Here is a 13,226-nt window from a genome sequence, read left to right on the forward strand (position 1 = left end):
CAATCTCTTTTAATTGGGGTCTTTAGACCATTTACATTTAATGTTCTTCACAAGGCTAGGCTTACTTCTGTCATCTCAATGTTTGTTTTCTGTTTGTCCTGCACATACATTGTTCATTTCACTCTCTTTTCTACCTTCTTTTGTATTGAGTAATTGAATCCCTGTTGTTGGAGTATTAGCTATACATCTTTTACTATTTTGTTTAACTTTACAACAAATGCTTTGTTTTTGTTTATCTTGGGATGTTTTTGCTCTGCCTTAATTTTTGCAAATTATGTTTACTAAATATTTTATTTTCAGTTGATGACAATTTTTTTCTTTTGGCACTTTTTGCCCCACTGCCCTTTGGTTTCCATTGTTTCTGGTGAGACATCAGCTGTTAGTTCCCTTGTATGTGATGAGTCAGTTTTCTCTTACTGCTTTAAAGACTTTCTCCTTATCTTTGCCTTTCAACGTTTGACTATGATGTGTCTGGTGTGATATCTTTGCATTCATTTTACTGAGAATTTGTTGAGTTTCTTAGTTGTGTAGATTACCATTTTTTATCAAATTCGAGATGTATTTAACCATTATTTCTTTTTACATTTTCTTTTCCTTTCCTTTTGGCACTTCCATTATGCATATGTTGATGTGCTTACGGGTGTCTCATATTTCTCTAAGGCTCTGTTCATTTTTCCTTATCCTTTTTTCTTTCTGTTCTTTAGATTGTATAATCTCTACATGATTTTCACTGAGTCTACCAACTCAAAGCTGTTGTTGAACCTTGCTAATGATATCTTCATTTTGGTAACTGTTCTTTTCAAATTCAGGATTTCCATTTGATGCTTTTAAAAAAAATAATTTTCATCTCTTTGTTGATATTTTTTATTTGATATGTCATAGTCATCATACTTTCCTTTAATTCTTTAGACATGGTTTTCTTTAGTTTTTTGAACATCTTTATAACAGTTGTTTTAAAGTTTTTGTATGCTATGTCAAACATCTAGGCCATCTCAAAGACAGTTTCTATTGTCTGTTTTTTTCCCCTGTGTGTTCATCACACCTTCATATTTCTTTGCATGTCTTACATATTTTTTTGTTGTTGAAAACTGGGCATTTTAGATAATATATTGTAGGAAATATGGATACTGATTCTCCCTCTCCACCCCCAACCCGAGTCTGTTGTTGTTTATATTTGGTCATTTATTTATGTGTTTGATGACTAGGCTGAACTAATTCTGTAAAGTCTATTTTCTTTGTAGTGTGTAGCTTCTATGTTCCCGCTCAGCTTTTCTCTCTTGTTTTTATCTTTCAGCTTGGCTTTCTAGGGATTCCCCTTGGATCAACATAAGCCACTTATTGTCAAAAATTGTGCTTATGCCCCTTCAGGCAGTTGTATTTTCTCTCTTTACTGTTGGATTTGCATGTGACTTGGAAACTACTTTCACAGTTCAGAGGGCTCACAGTTTTGTCCTGTGCTGGGATGTGGGCTCTGGGCTATGGGGTGTTCTCTCTCTTGTCACTCCTGAGCAGGTGCAGCCTTGAGCATGTGCACAGTCTTCCAGACCAGCAGGGATGAGTATAATTTTAAGCCTAGTTTCCTAGAGTCATTATAGTTTATTTTTCAGTGAATGTTTGGTCAGAGGTTATGCTTAAACGTGTAGAACCAGTAAGGCCCAGTGCTGATGGATTCTTATGGGGGTATGTGTTTAAGTCTGCTCCTCATCCAGCTCTGATCGCTCCCCATGGGTGCTGCATAACATATTTGCCAGGCTTCTGGATTCCTAGGGATGAGTATAATTCCATGAGGGCCCTTCTCGATTGTCCCTTTCTCTGATTTTCTCTATTAAACATATGACTGGTCTGCCATTTTAAGTATTGCTACTAGCTTCATGAAACTACTAGTCCTCTCTTAATTGCCTGCCACCAAGGTCTTCGTTGTTTTCAACAATGTTGTTAGGCATGATCTTCTCCACACTTTGCTCCAGATGACATCAGTTCCCTCAGGCATAGCTTTTGGCTAGCCAGCCCTTTCTCTTGGGCAGAACCTCTCCACCACTGCTCCAATGCAGGAGTTGGGACAGAAGCTCACATCTCCTGGAGTGACACCTCTACCCTATGCATGGGCACTGAAGAAAGGATGTAGACCCTGGTCTTCTCAGCTTGCCACTGCATGCATGTAACTTCTGTTGTACAAGCAATCTGGGTTGGGGAGGTGATTGCAGCCCCCGTATTCATGGCCCGTCAAGGCTAGTGTAGAGTCTTCATCCTATAAATGGAATTTGTGTTGGGGAAGAAATTCCTAGTCCCTCGTCTGTACGCAAGCTTTTTCAACACGGACTTGGTGGAGGGGCGTGGTGGGAAGTGGGCATGAAGACTGAGAGTTTACCTGTCCTAGAGTAGAATTGTAGCTTTAGACTGGTCACTTGGGAGAGAGGGAAAGTCCTTAGCTATACCATCTGAAGCAGAGTTTCTGTAACTTAGAGCTGGTCAAAGGGATGGGGGCAGGTCATGGATCAAATGCCACGACTCTTACTACCACGACTCTTACTACTATTATTGAAATTTAATAGGTATTGTTTTATAAATGTTTCTCTATTTTCTGTGTACACGTAGGACAGTTTCCAGAGATATTAAATGCTAATTTTCTTTTATGATTTTCACCAGTTAAGTGGTAGTTTTGTTGGGTGAGAGGATTTTCTGGGCTTCTCACACAACAGCTCTTAGGGAAGTCCCGCCTCTCCTTATTTATCGTTCTTTAAATTTAAGTAAACTTTTCATTTTAGAACTGTTTTAGATTCACAGAAAATCAGCAAAGTACTACAGAGAGTGTCTGTATATTCCTCACCTAGTTTTCCCTGTTGCTAACATCTTAAGTTACTATAGTACATTGGTCACGACTAAAGATCCACTATTGGTAAATTACTTTTAAACTGTACACTTCATTCAGAATTCATTGGATTTTCCCTAACGACTCTCTTTGCTCCAGGATGTAGGAGGTTTGAGGGTTTGGGGGCTAGTCAAGGAAAAAGATATGACAGTGAGATGGGTGTAGTCCACACAAGCTTTATTTGGATGATGCTTTGACAGGTTTGCATGAGGGGTGGCCCTGCATGGCATGAGACTGTCCAGAGGTTATGGTACAGGGTCACTACTCAGAAATGGAGGGGAGAGCGAAGGAACTTCCAGGGGAGAGGGGCCCTGGAGACGGGCCTTATGTATCTAGATGATGTTGCTCAGCAGCCCAGTAGAGTCTCTGGGGCAGAGACCTCTGAAGAGCAGCAGGGGCTTGGGGTCTTCATAGTTACAGACTTTATTTAATCTATGACTGTCAGATGTTAGGGGCAGCTTGGTGTTGTATGCCAAGCAAGTAGGCTCTAAGAGGCTAAAAATCTGCTCATTTGGGCTGTGTTTAAAATAACTGAATGTGTAAAATTTTGCGTTTTGCACCAGTGAGCTTCACAACCTGTTACAAACAATAAACCACCTAGGGGCCAATCTACAGAGGGCATCTGTGCCCCATTTCTAGAAGAGAGGATCCTATCCAGAATAATGCATTACATTTAGTCATCATGTCTTTTTGGCCTCCTCTGATCTGTGACAGTTTCTCAGACACTCAAGCCACTACCTTTGACAGTTTTGAAGAGTACTAGGTAGGTATTTTGTGGAATGCCCCTCAATTTAGGTTCGTCTGATATTTCCCTCTTGACGAGATTGGGTTATGGGCTTTTACAAGGAAGACCCCAGAGGTCACGTGCCATTCTCATCACATAAAAAGGGTACACGTATCAACATGACTTAGCACTGTTGATGCTGACCTTGATCACCTAGCTGAGGTAGTGTCTGTCCAGTTTCTCTGCCGTAAGGTACTCACCCTCCTCCTTTCACGCTCGGTTCTTTGGAAGCAAGTCACGAAGCTCAGCCTATACTTAAGAATGGGGAGTTAAGCTCCACCTTTTTGAGGGGGAAATAGCTACATTATTTGGAATTGTTATTTGGAAACAATTTGGAATTCTATATGGGAGATATGTCTCTTCTCCCTAGTTTCTTTAGTTCACTAATTTAGGTGATTGGACTCACGGATATTTATTTTATAATTTGGGTTATAATTCATTGTTACCTCATTTATTTTGTTTGCTCAAGTCGTTTCAGCTTTGGCCATTGGAAACTTTTTCAGGTTGGCTCCCTTTAACATGCCTGCATTTAAAAAAATTTTTATTTTAATGTCACTTTCTTACGTTCTGGTACTACAAGATGCTCCAGGCATTTCTCCAAGGAGCCCTTGTTCCTTTTATTGGAGAATGATATCAGAACCAAGATATGAACCCTAGGCATTATTAATCTTTTTTTCTCTTTGCTTAAGCTAAAAATAGTTGCAGTTTAATTGGGAAAGATGCCTCAGCTGGTCTTTCATTCAATAAATACTTATCGAGTGCCAAGCTCTGTACTTAGGGTCATGTTTTTAGTTATTTAAAACTTGCTCTAAATAGAATTTCACTTTTTTATGCATAGTAATTAGAAATTCATTCACTATTTAATGTTATTTTAGTAAAGGGCTATAATTTAATTGGAGATAGGGTTGTACAATTATTGTTTGCTGTGCTAAAACCAGTCCCTTTATTTTACATGCACCTTCATTTCAGTGCTGATTTTAATAACAAATGCTTATTATTGGGAGCAAATATGGGTGAATATTGATTTGAGTCATTGAATGCTCATCAAATAATTTTTTCGATGTTCACGTGGAACATTTCTTTTCTTTTAAATTTTTTTTTTTCAGGCGAGGAAACCCTTGGTTGACCTCACAGATTGCAAGGACCTTGTCAGCTTACAATCTCTTATTTTTTATTTTTTATACCTACAGCACCTGGTCTTCCTAGATGGTCCCCCATCCAAATACTAACCAGGCCCAACCCTGCTTAGCTTCCGAGATCAGACAGGATCAGGCTTGTTCAGGGTGGCATGGCCATAGACTGGAACATTTCAAATATACACAAAAATAGAATGTTATACTGCACTTTCAAGGACCCATTAGCCAGTTTCAACAGTTTGAACTCATGGCCAGTCTTAATTCATCTGAACCTGACATTTTTTTTTCTGGATTAGCGAATCATTGTGGAACTTAAAGTAAATATCACTGGTTTTTTTTGTGTGTGTGACTCAGACACACACAATGAAAGAAGCTTAAATAAATGCTAAGGAACATTCACAGTTGCCCCTTTTAAGAGCGAATGAATGAGTAGTTGTCCTACTTCAGAAAATGAGAGATACATGCCCCAGCTTATTAGAAGTTTGGGGGTAGAGTCACACCAAGAATGTCTTTGACAAGTGAGAACTTGAGAAAAGTCAGGGTTCACTCATCTAGGCCCTAGAACTCAGATCCCAGTCTTCTTGAATAGCAGGGAGTGTGCTCCTCACAGAAGCATACCATTCACACTGGGGCTGGTAGACTCACAGGAGCCACATATGCCAAGTATGGGTTCAGGTCAGTCGAACACACCTGTTGCCAGAATTTGTTGTAGACTGCTGGAACTTCTGCGTCTGGTTTAGGACACGGTAATTGAGCCCAATTCCTAGATGTAGAAATGAGAATTTAAAGTTTGTGGACTGAGATTTGCAGACTATAGGATGAGATTCATAGACTCCTTCAGTGACTGTTTCTTGAGCACTACTATGGGCCAGGGGTGTGCTGGGGACAGTAGTGAACGGGATGCACATAGATCCTGCTATGTGGGACTTGCAATTCAAGAGCAAAAGGGGATAGACACTTACTGTGAATCACACAAATTGCTAATTACAATTGAGGTAAGAGTTGTAAGGGGTAGAAAAGAGTGCTAAAAATTATAGGGGTCCCCGATATTGTCTACAGTGTCAGGGAAGATACTCCGAGGAAGTGACATTAAAGTAGGACCTAAAGGATGAACTGCAGTTGGTAAGGCAAGGCTCGTGCGTGTGTATATGTGTGTGTGTGGGGTGGGGGTGAGGGCGGGGGGGTGTATGGGAATTGGAAATATCCAAGCCCAATATATCCTCAGTATCTTACTTAATTAAACCCAGTTCAATCCCAGTGTTGAAGGGGACGATCTTCACAAAGGCTCTATAGCGGGAAAGTGCTGAACACGTCTGAGGCAGCACAACTGCAGTGTGGTACAGGAGTGGAGCAGGTAGACAGGCTCCAGACCATGCTTAAGTCTAGAGGCTGTATCAGGAAGCCTGGATTTTATTTCTAAAACAGTGGGAAACCACCAAAGGGTTTCAAGACAGGGCTTTTCAGAGTTGGCCACCATGTGCAAATGCATTGGTAGAGGTTCAAGGCAGAGGCAGGAAGACCAGGTAGGGGGCTGCAGCCAGGGTCCAGGTGAGAGGGTAAGAGGTTTTGTGAGTTGGTGATGCAGAGAAGCGGGTAGATTCAAGATTTAATTCATAGAGTTTTAGTGTAGTGGCTTTCAGAGATTTTTGCCTGTGACCCACCAAAAGAAATATATTTTGCATCGTGGGCTCAAAACACAAATATTTTGTTTCACACATATATATGTGTGTGAAACAAAAACTTCATAAAACGATGAATGTACTACAGGCAGGGCACACCGATCTATTTTATGTCATATCATGCTATGTGTGCTTGTCATGTGTTTGAGGTGGGCGGACAGGGTTATGGGATTTTATGGACCATGCTAAGGAATTGCTCATAAATGCTCATCAAATAATCTTTGTTCTGCATGGAGTGAGGTGTCTCTAAAGTTTTAAAGCAGATTTGTTCTTTGAGAGTAATAACCCTAATAGCATAGAAAAAAGAGCTCTGTGACAGGGACACTAACACATAAATAATTTTTCTAGCTCTCCTTGTTTTCCTCCTTTTTTTTGTTTTTGGCAGGGTTGGCAAACTTTTTTTTTTTTAATGAAATCTTTGTTTTTCCTTGCATATAGTAAAGCAAATACTTCTTACTAACATAAATGTATTTCAGAAATGTGAAACAATGTAAAAGTGCCCAATATTTCAACTCTCACTCCGATTCAGTTAACAACTACAACAGTGCTAAATTTATTAGTGTGCTGAAAACTGTAATGACCCTTACCTGTTCTCAGCGCATAAGTGTTTAGTGAGATGGGCAATAAAAGTACTCATAAAGTTCTCTTGTAAATTTTTCAGAGTAGATTAAAATGAGTCATCTAATTTGAATATCAGATTTTCTGTGTTTATTCAAACAGTTATTTACATGTTTATTATTACTTTCCTGGTAAAACAGATTGACAGTCAATTACGTTCAACGTTAAAAGAGTCACCTACATTGTCCTGGTTCAGCTTGTTTTTATGTGTTTATGATTCTGAGTATGTCTCTTACCTTTTAACCTATGTCTACACCTCACTTTTATTACTGTTTGGAGTGTGAAAGTTATGAGCTAATTTATGTTGTGGTTAACAACTACTTCAACTCCCAGTGGATTTAACTAAAAGAGGTCACTTTCTCCTTTGGTCTACATGTCCAGCACCAGGTTCAGGGTCATTGTTTCTTGTGACCGCACTCGGGGACCCGGGTTGATGAAGGCACTACCATTTTCTAATATACCATCTCAATCTAGGCTTCAAGGCGTTTGGCAGACTCTTTATGTGGAGAGCCAGAGAGTAAATATTTTCGGCTTTACGGGTCATTCAGTCTCTGTCCACTACTTAATTCTGCCATTGTGATGGGAAAGTAGCCTCATATAGATAATAGGTAAATAAATGGGCATGGCCTTTTTATCAATAATATTTTATAAAAACAGATAGTAGGCCAGATTTGCAGGCTGTCTTTTGCCAACCCCTGACCTGAGGAACAGAGGGGAATAATCTGTGGAATCGATAAGAAGGAGGAGGACTTGAGATAACGTCAGTGTGCTAGGGGGATGGCGTTTGTCCCACTTGTCCTTCCTTGTGGGGTCACAGCACTGGAGCGTGGTGGTCCTTCTCAAGGAAGACCCAGTGAGACCAAGGTGCGTTCTGACACTCAGAGGGTTTGCATTTGGGGAGAGTGGGGTGTAGGAACAGTTGGAGTTAAGGTCCTTACTTAGAGAAGTTCCATCTCCCAGCCTCAGATTCAGCCACAGATAGAATGCCAACTGTAAGTCATATGTTCGACTCCGTTCCTCAGGGCTGCAAGACTGAAGCTGCACTTGATACCAGGGCAGGGATTAATTAATACAGTACTCTGGGCAAAGCTCCCTGCAGCCTTTGCCGGGAGAAATAGCTCCTAAGATGAGAAGGTGTGAGACGGCTCTCTGGGGCTGCTTTTCCTCTCCAGGAATTCCTGGACTTACACCACATACCTAAATGCATTTGTAGGCAAACAGTAAGCCTGACGAGGTGCCTGAAACGGGTACTTCGACACACAGGGGCTGTAGAGGATAGATATACAGTGTCCCTACTGCCCTTGGTGGGTACAAGGCCTTTGCCCTGCAGCAGGATGGGTCATGGCACCTGGGCCCTCTTTGTCTTTGCCCTCTCCTCTGCTAATGGAAATCCTCTTGACCCTCCAAAGGCCAAGTCCTAGCTGTTCCCCCCTATGGAGACTGACTCCTCCAGTCAAGAATATTTTGGACTCTCTCAATCCTTTGTACCTTGGAGAGCTGAGAGTGGCTTATATGACAATGGCAAGGATACCCGTCTGCATCCTGGAGCAGGTTATAAGCTCTTAGAACACATGGTCTGTGGTTTATCCATCCTTGGATTCTAGTGCTTAGCCGTGTCCATGGAAGGAACACAGTATTTTGGAGAGCCAGCGTGGTATTTTGCAAAGGTGTAAGTTTTGGAGTTTTGCCAATGACTTCCTCTGTGACCTTCGACAAGTTGTTGGACTTTTATTTGAGCCTCGGTTTCTGCATTTGTAAAATGGGCCCCCAAAAAATCGGTCTTAGCTATATCCTGAAGATTACATACAAAATAAACATGAAGCTTGTGTACCTATGCAATTGTCAACAGCTTCGCCATTGTTGACTTGATAAAGCATCTCATCAAAAGGAGATGGAGAGTGTTTGGGGCATCTGGCTGAGTTCACAGGGAAAATTCTGAAGGTCTGGCACTGCATCTGCTTTCATTGAAGACCTGAGACAGCACTGATTATAAGTTATTGTCTGTTGGTTTGCGTACCTCTAAACACTGGAATCACCTGGGGAGCTTTCACATCTCTCCATGCCCAGGCCATACTCGAGACATCAGTAATTTGGGATTTGAGCATGGGTTTTATTCATTTGTTCATTTTTTCATTCATTCATTGCCTTATATTTTTATCAGTAGTTTAAAAAACTCCCCAGGTGATACCAGTGCACGGTTGAGATTTAGAACCACTGCGCTAAAAGAAATACCACTGTTCATTATATGATGTCTCAGTGCTTTCTTACCACTTGGAATTTTTGTTTTATTTTGTTTACAGAGCCCTTTTAGACGTTCCCTCAGCTCCTGAGGTGTTCCCCAGTTACCTTTTCCTCAGGAAGGGTCTCTGCAGTAGCACCGGACCGGACCGGGGCAGTGGCCAGGATTTCTTCCTTGCTCTGCCTAGTGCACAGCCCCCGAGTGTGCGGGGGCCCCTGGACTCGAGTTCAGTGGTAGGGAAGGACGTAACAGCCCAGTATTCTCTGGGGTGTTGCTTATCTCAGTCCTGGAGAAGCAGGAGGGTGGCCTTGATTTTAGTTCTGTTTATAAAGATGATCGAATGGAAAATGGTGTTTGCGTTTTACAATCAGTGAAATATGGCAGACTATATGCTAGATGCTAAATCTGCTTAGAATGATGTGGTCATCAGTGTCTCAGCTTGGCAGTGGCTGCCTGGGCTGTTTGACTCCAGCGGACAAGGAAGAACTTGCAGCTCTAGGAGCAGTTTGGACAGTCGTCATGACACATCCCCCAGTAATCCGTATGGAAAGACGTCCTGTGGGGCAGTTTTTCTCTGCTCAGACTTGCTTGTGCCTTGGGAAAGAGCTCAGCTTCTGAGTCAGTTACGACTGACTCCTTAATTTTTCGGAGCTTCAGCATGCTCACCTGTCAGTTGGGAATGATGGCAGTAGGTACTCCTGAGGATTGTTGTGATGAGTCAGTAAGTCACCGCAGGTGAGGGTTTGGCAGGAGCCGGGCACGTGGGAACAGCCGGCCAATAGCAGTGATTGCTTTTCTTGATGCTCTCGTCCTGTAGGGGTCATAGTCAATGCGATTTATTTTACTCCCTATTTGGGCCAGGAGCTGGCTTCACTGAGGGAGGGAGTCCCTAACTGCCTTGGAGGAGGTGACATTTTCCTGGGGTCTTAGAGGAAATGTGCTCTCTGTGTTTAGAGTCTTTTCAGGATGAGCACATCATCTTTCCGTAGCCACTTCCTTATAATGATATGATGTGGGTTCTCTCTGGTTATTTTAGTCTATTCTCTTATTTAAGAAAAGTTACCTCACTGATGACTCTAAAGAAAGCCTTTCAGCAACCACACATGCTCAATTTCTGAAGTGGTTGGGCTTTCAGGGTTTAATTTTAAACCAGAAACAATATTCCAAGTTGGAGTACCAGGCCAGCCCACTGTAGTCTTCACTCACTAATGCCGCAGAATAATAGTGCTAATCAGAGCAGCGTATCAGCTGCAGCCTACCCTCACTTGTACGTTGGTCCAAGAAGAAAATGCATCCTGAGCCCCAGGTACAAAGGCAGCGACATGCGTTCATAGCAGCAGCCATTCCCTCAGAAGCCACGTCGAAGGGATGGGCAGATAGTCTTCAGCAAAGCGCCCTCAACAATTGAAGACGTCAGCAGAGCACTCTGTTCCTTGCACTGGTAGAAGAGCGCAGACTCATTGCCGGAGTATTTCCTGTTGGATCAAATGAAAGTGACTGCAAGGTTCATCGGAGGCATTTATGTGTGCGGGTTGTTTTTGCACTGCCTGGTCCTTGGACGCTGAATGGCGACTGTTCACAAACGTGGCAGGAATGAGCATAAAATCTGCATGAGCAAACCTGGTCCCTTGTTTTTGTCTCCTTGCTTCGTTGGTTTTCTGGCATTAGAGGTTAGGTGACTGTCAGTGGTTTCCAGGTTCCAGCATGGAATCCGGTGTGTCCACAGGGAGGGGAGTGGTTAAGGAGAAATGGAGGGGCATTCCCAGAACTAGCTGAGTGGGTTCACCCCCTTAGTCTGCAAGGATGTTACACAGTTTCAGGGCTTTGGAGAAGACCAGATTCTCTCTCTTCCCACCTTCATTCGTGATCTGCCTCTTTTTACCTACATGTTGTTTTGTTCTATAATTAAAGGCCAGTCGCTTTACAGTGTCAAGGCATGAGAGACAGGGACATTGTTGGGAAAATGCCCCTTAATTAACGGGGCTGAGATGCAGAGATGCGAGGGGAAGGCTGAGATAGCTAGGAAAGGAGGTGCAGAAGGCGGACCTCAGCCATTTCTTGGTTTCCCCTGGACTGATTCTTTTGTCATAATCTCTGCATAGACAGACACAAACTGTGAGCAAGGTGCTTCCTGTCCTCCATGGCTGAACAGCGTGAAGCTCATCTGGGACGGCCTCCTGGTTTCCTGTCACTACGTCTGAGCTCCTACGAGAGAATTGCTTTTCTTAGTGCTCTTGTCCTGCAGGGGTCGTACTTATTGTGATTCTGAACAATTGGGGTCCCAGGTGACCTTGTTTTCCTCCAGACGGCCTGGGGTACAGATGCTTGTTTGTCTCAATTTTGAGTTACTGGCTGGTCCCTATGTTGAAAAAGCAGGAACTGCCTGCAGAGCTAAAAAACAATGCAGTAATCTCAAAATTTAGTGCATATGAGTGACTAGTGGTCTTGCTCAAATGAAGACTCATAGACCCTATTCATAGATGATGACCCGGAAAATTAAAAGGAAGATCACAACGATCTTGGCTTATGTCAAAGCCCTACTATGTGCTGAGTATAATCATTTTAATATAACAACCCATGAGCCATTCTTATTCCTAATCCCATTTACAAATGGGTAAACTGAGGCTCTGAGAAGTCCAATGACGTGTCCAAGGCCACAGAGGCTCCTGCTCCTAACTTCCTTTAGCAGGTCTGGGGCAGGGCCCAGGAATCTGCATGTTTATGAATGACCTCAGATGCTGGCTCGAGAGGCACTGCCTTGCACTTCAAGCTCATGGCGAGGCAGGGACATATCCGTCTTGTTCAAAGCTCTATCTCTGGGACCTAGCCCTAGCCCTGATTGAGACATGACAGGTGCTCAATCAGTACTTGCTGAAGGAATGAAAGAGGGTGTTCTCTTCAAAGGAGTCCCTTGGGAGTTCCAGGGGCTCCTACTCAGTTCCCTGGGAGCATTAAGTTATCAAGCACAGGACTTGTTCCCTGACAACTTTGGTCTCATTGCCAAAAACAATGCTGCCTGGCTTCCTGGTTCTGCTCCTGGAACCCTGCATTGTTTCCTGGCCACAAGTCCTTGCCTCCTTCGTACCCTCTCTGTTTCTCTAGATCCTAGGTCCTCCCTTGATCTGGTGAGCACTTTTCTTAGGGACCAGTTTCTGTCTCCAACAAAGGCCTGGCTGCTGGGACCCTCTTACCTGGGCAGGCTTTCCCTTTGTCACCTGCAGACCCAGTGTTCTAGGTTCACCATCCTGTGACCAACCACCTACTATCTGCTGCTGGTGCTTTTGGTATCAGGCTACACTTGCTAGACTGGACCTCCAGCTAAATCCTTTCCTTGTGGTGGCTAATTCTACTCCTGAGCCTGGCCACCATCCCAGCCTGCCTTGCCTTGGAGCAGTAAGTCAGCTTTGCTCGAATGATCAGATGATTCGAGTCTTAGGCACTGAAATATATAGGCTTGGGTTCAACTCCTGGCCCTTAAGTAAGCACTTTAACTTTCAAAACCTCTGTTTCCATGTGTAAATCAGGTATGATGGTCCTAACCTCTCCCTCAGTGGGAGTGATGTGAGGGTTAAATGAAATTGTGTATATAGGGTACTTAGTGTCAGGGTGGCCACGAGGTTATTTATCACTGTTATATCTATTATGTGACAGTTTGCCATCCATTTTAAACAAGTCTTGAGTTTTACTTGCAGATTATCTTGACAGCAAGTGCTGCACATTGACATATTATTTTAAATTAGGTCCCTCCATTTTGTGCAAAGACGAAACAAAAGCCACTTCTTACTCCCCTTGTGGTCAGGTATAGCAGTAAGAGCATGGGCTTTGCAGGCAGTGTTGGGTTTCACATCTGGCTCAGTTGTGTGGCTAACTCATTTAACCCCTCCCAGCTGCAGTTGCTACA

At 42.9% G+C, this 13,226-nt stretch overlaps 1 pseudogene; it reads right to left on the reverse strand.

Annotated features, from left to right (window-relative positions):
- Positions 1–4,834: 4,834 nt before the first annotated feature.
- LOC112478280 lies at positions 4,835–4,953 on the reverse strand (annotated as a pseudogene).
- Positions 4,954–13,226: the final 8,273 nt, after the last annotated feature.

Source organism: Pteropus alecto, unplaced genomic scaffold (assembly GCF_000325575.1).
Source record: "Pteropus alecto unplaced genomic scaffold, ASM32557v1 scaffold42, whole genome shotgun sequence".
Taxonomy (NCBI): domain Eukaryota; kingdom Metazoa; phylum Chordata; class Mammalia; order Chiroptera; family Pteropodidae; genus Pteropus; species Pteropus alecto.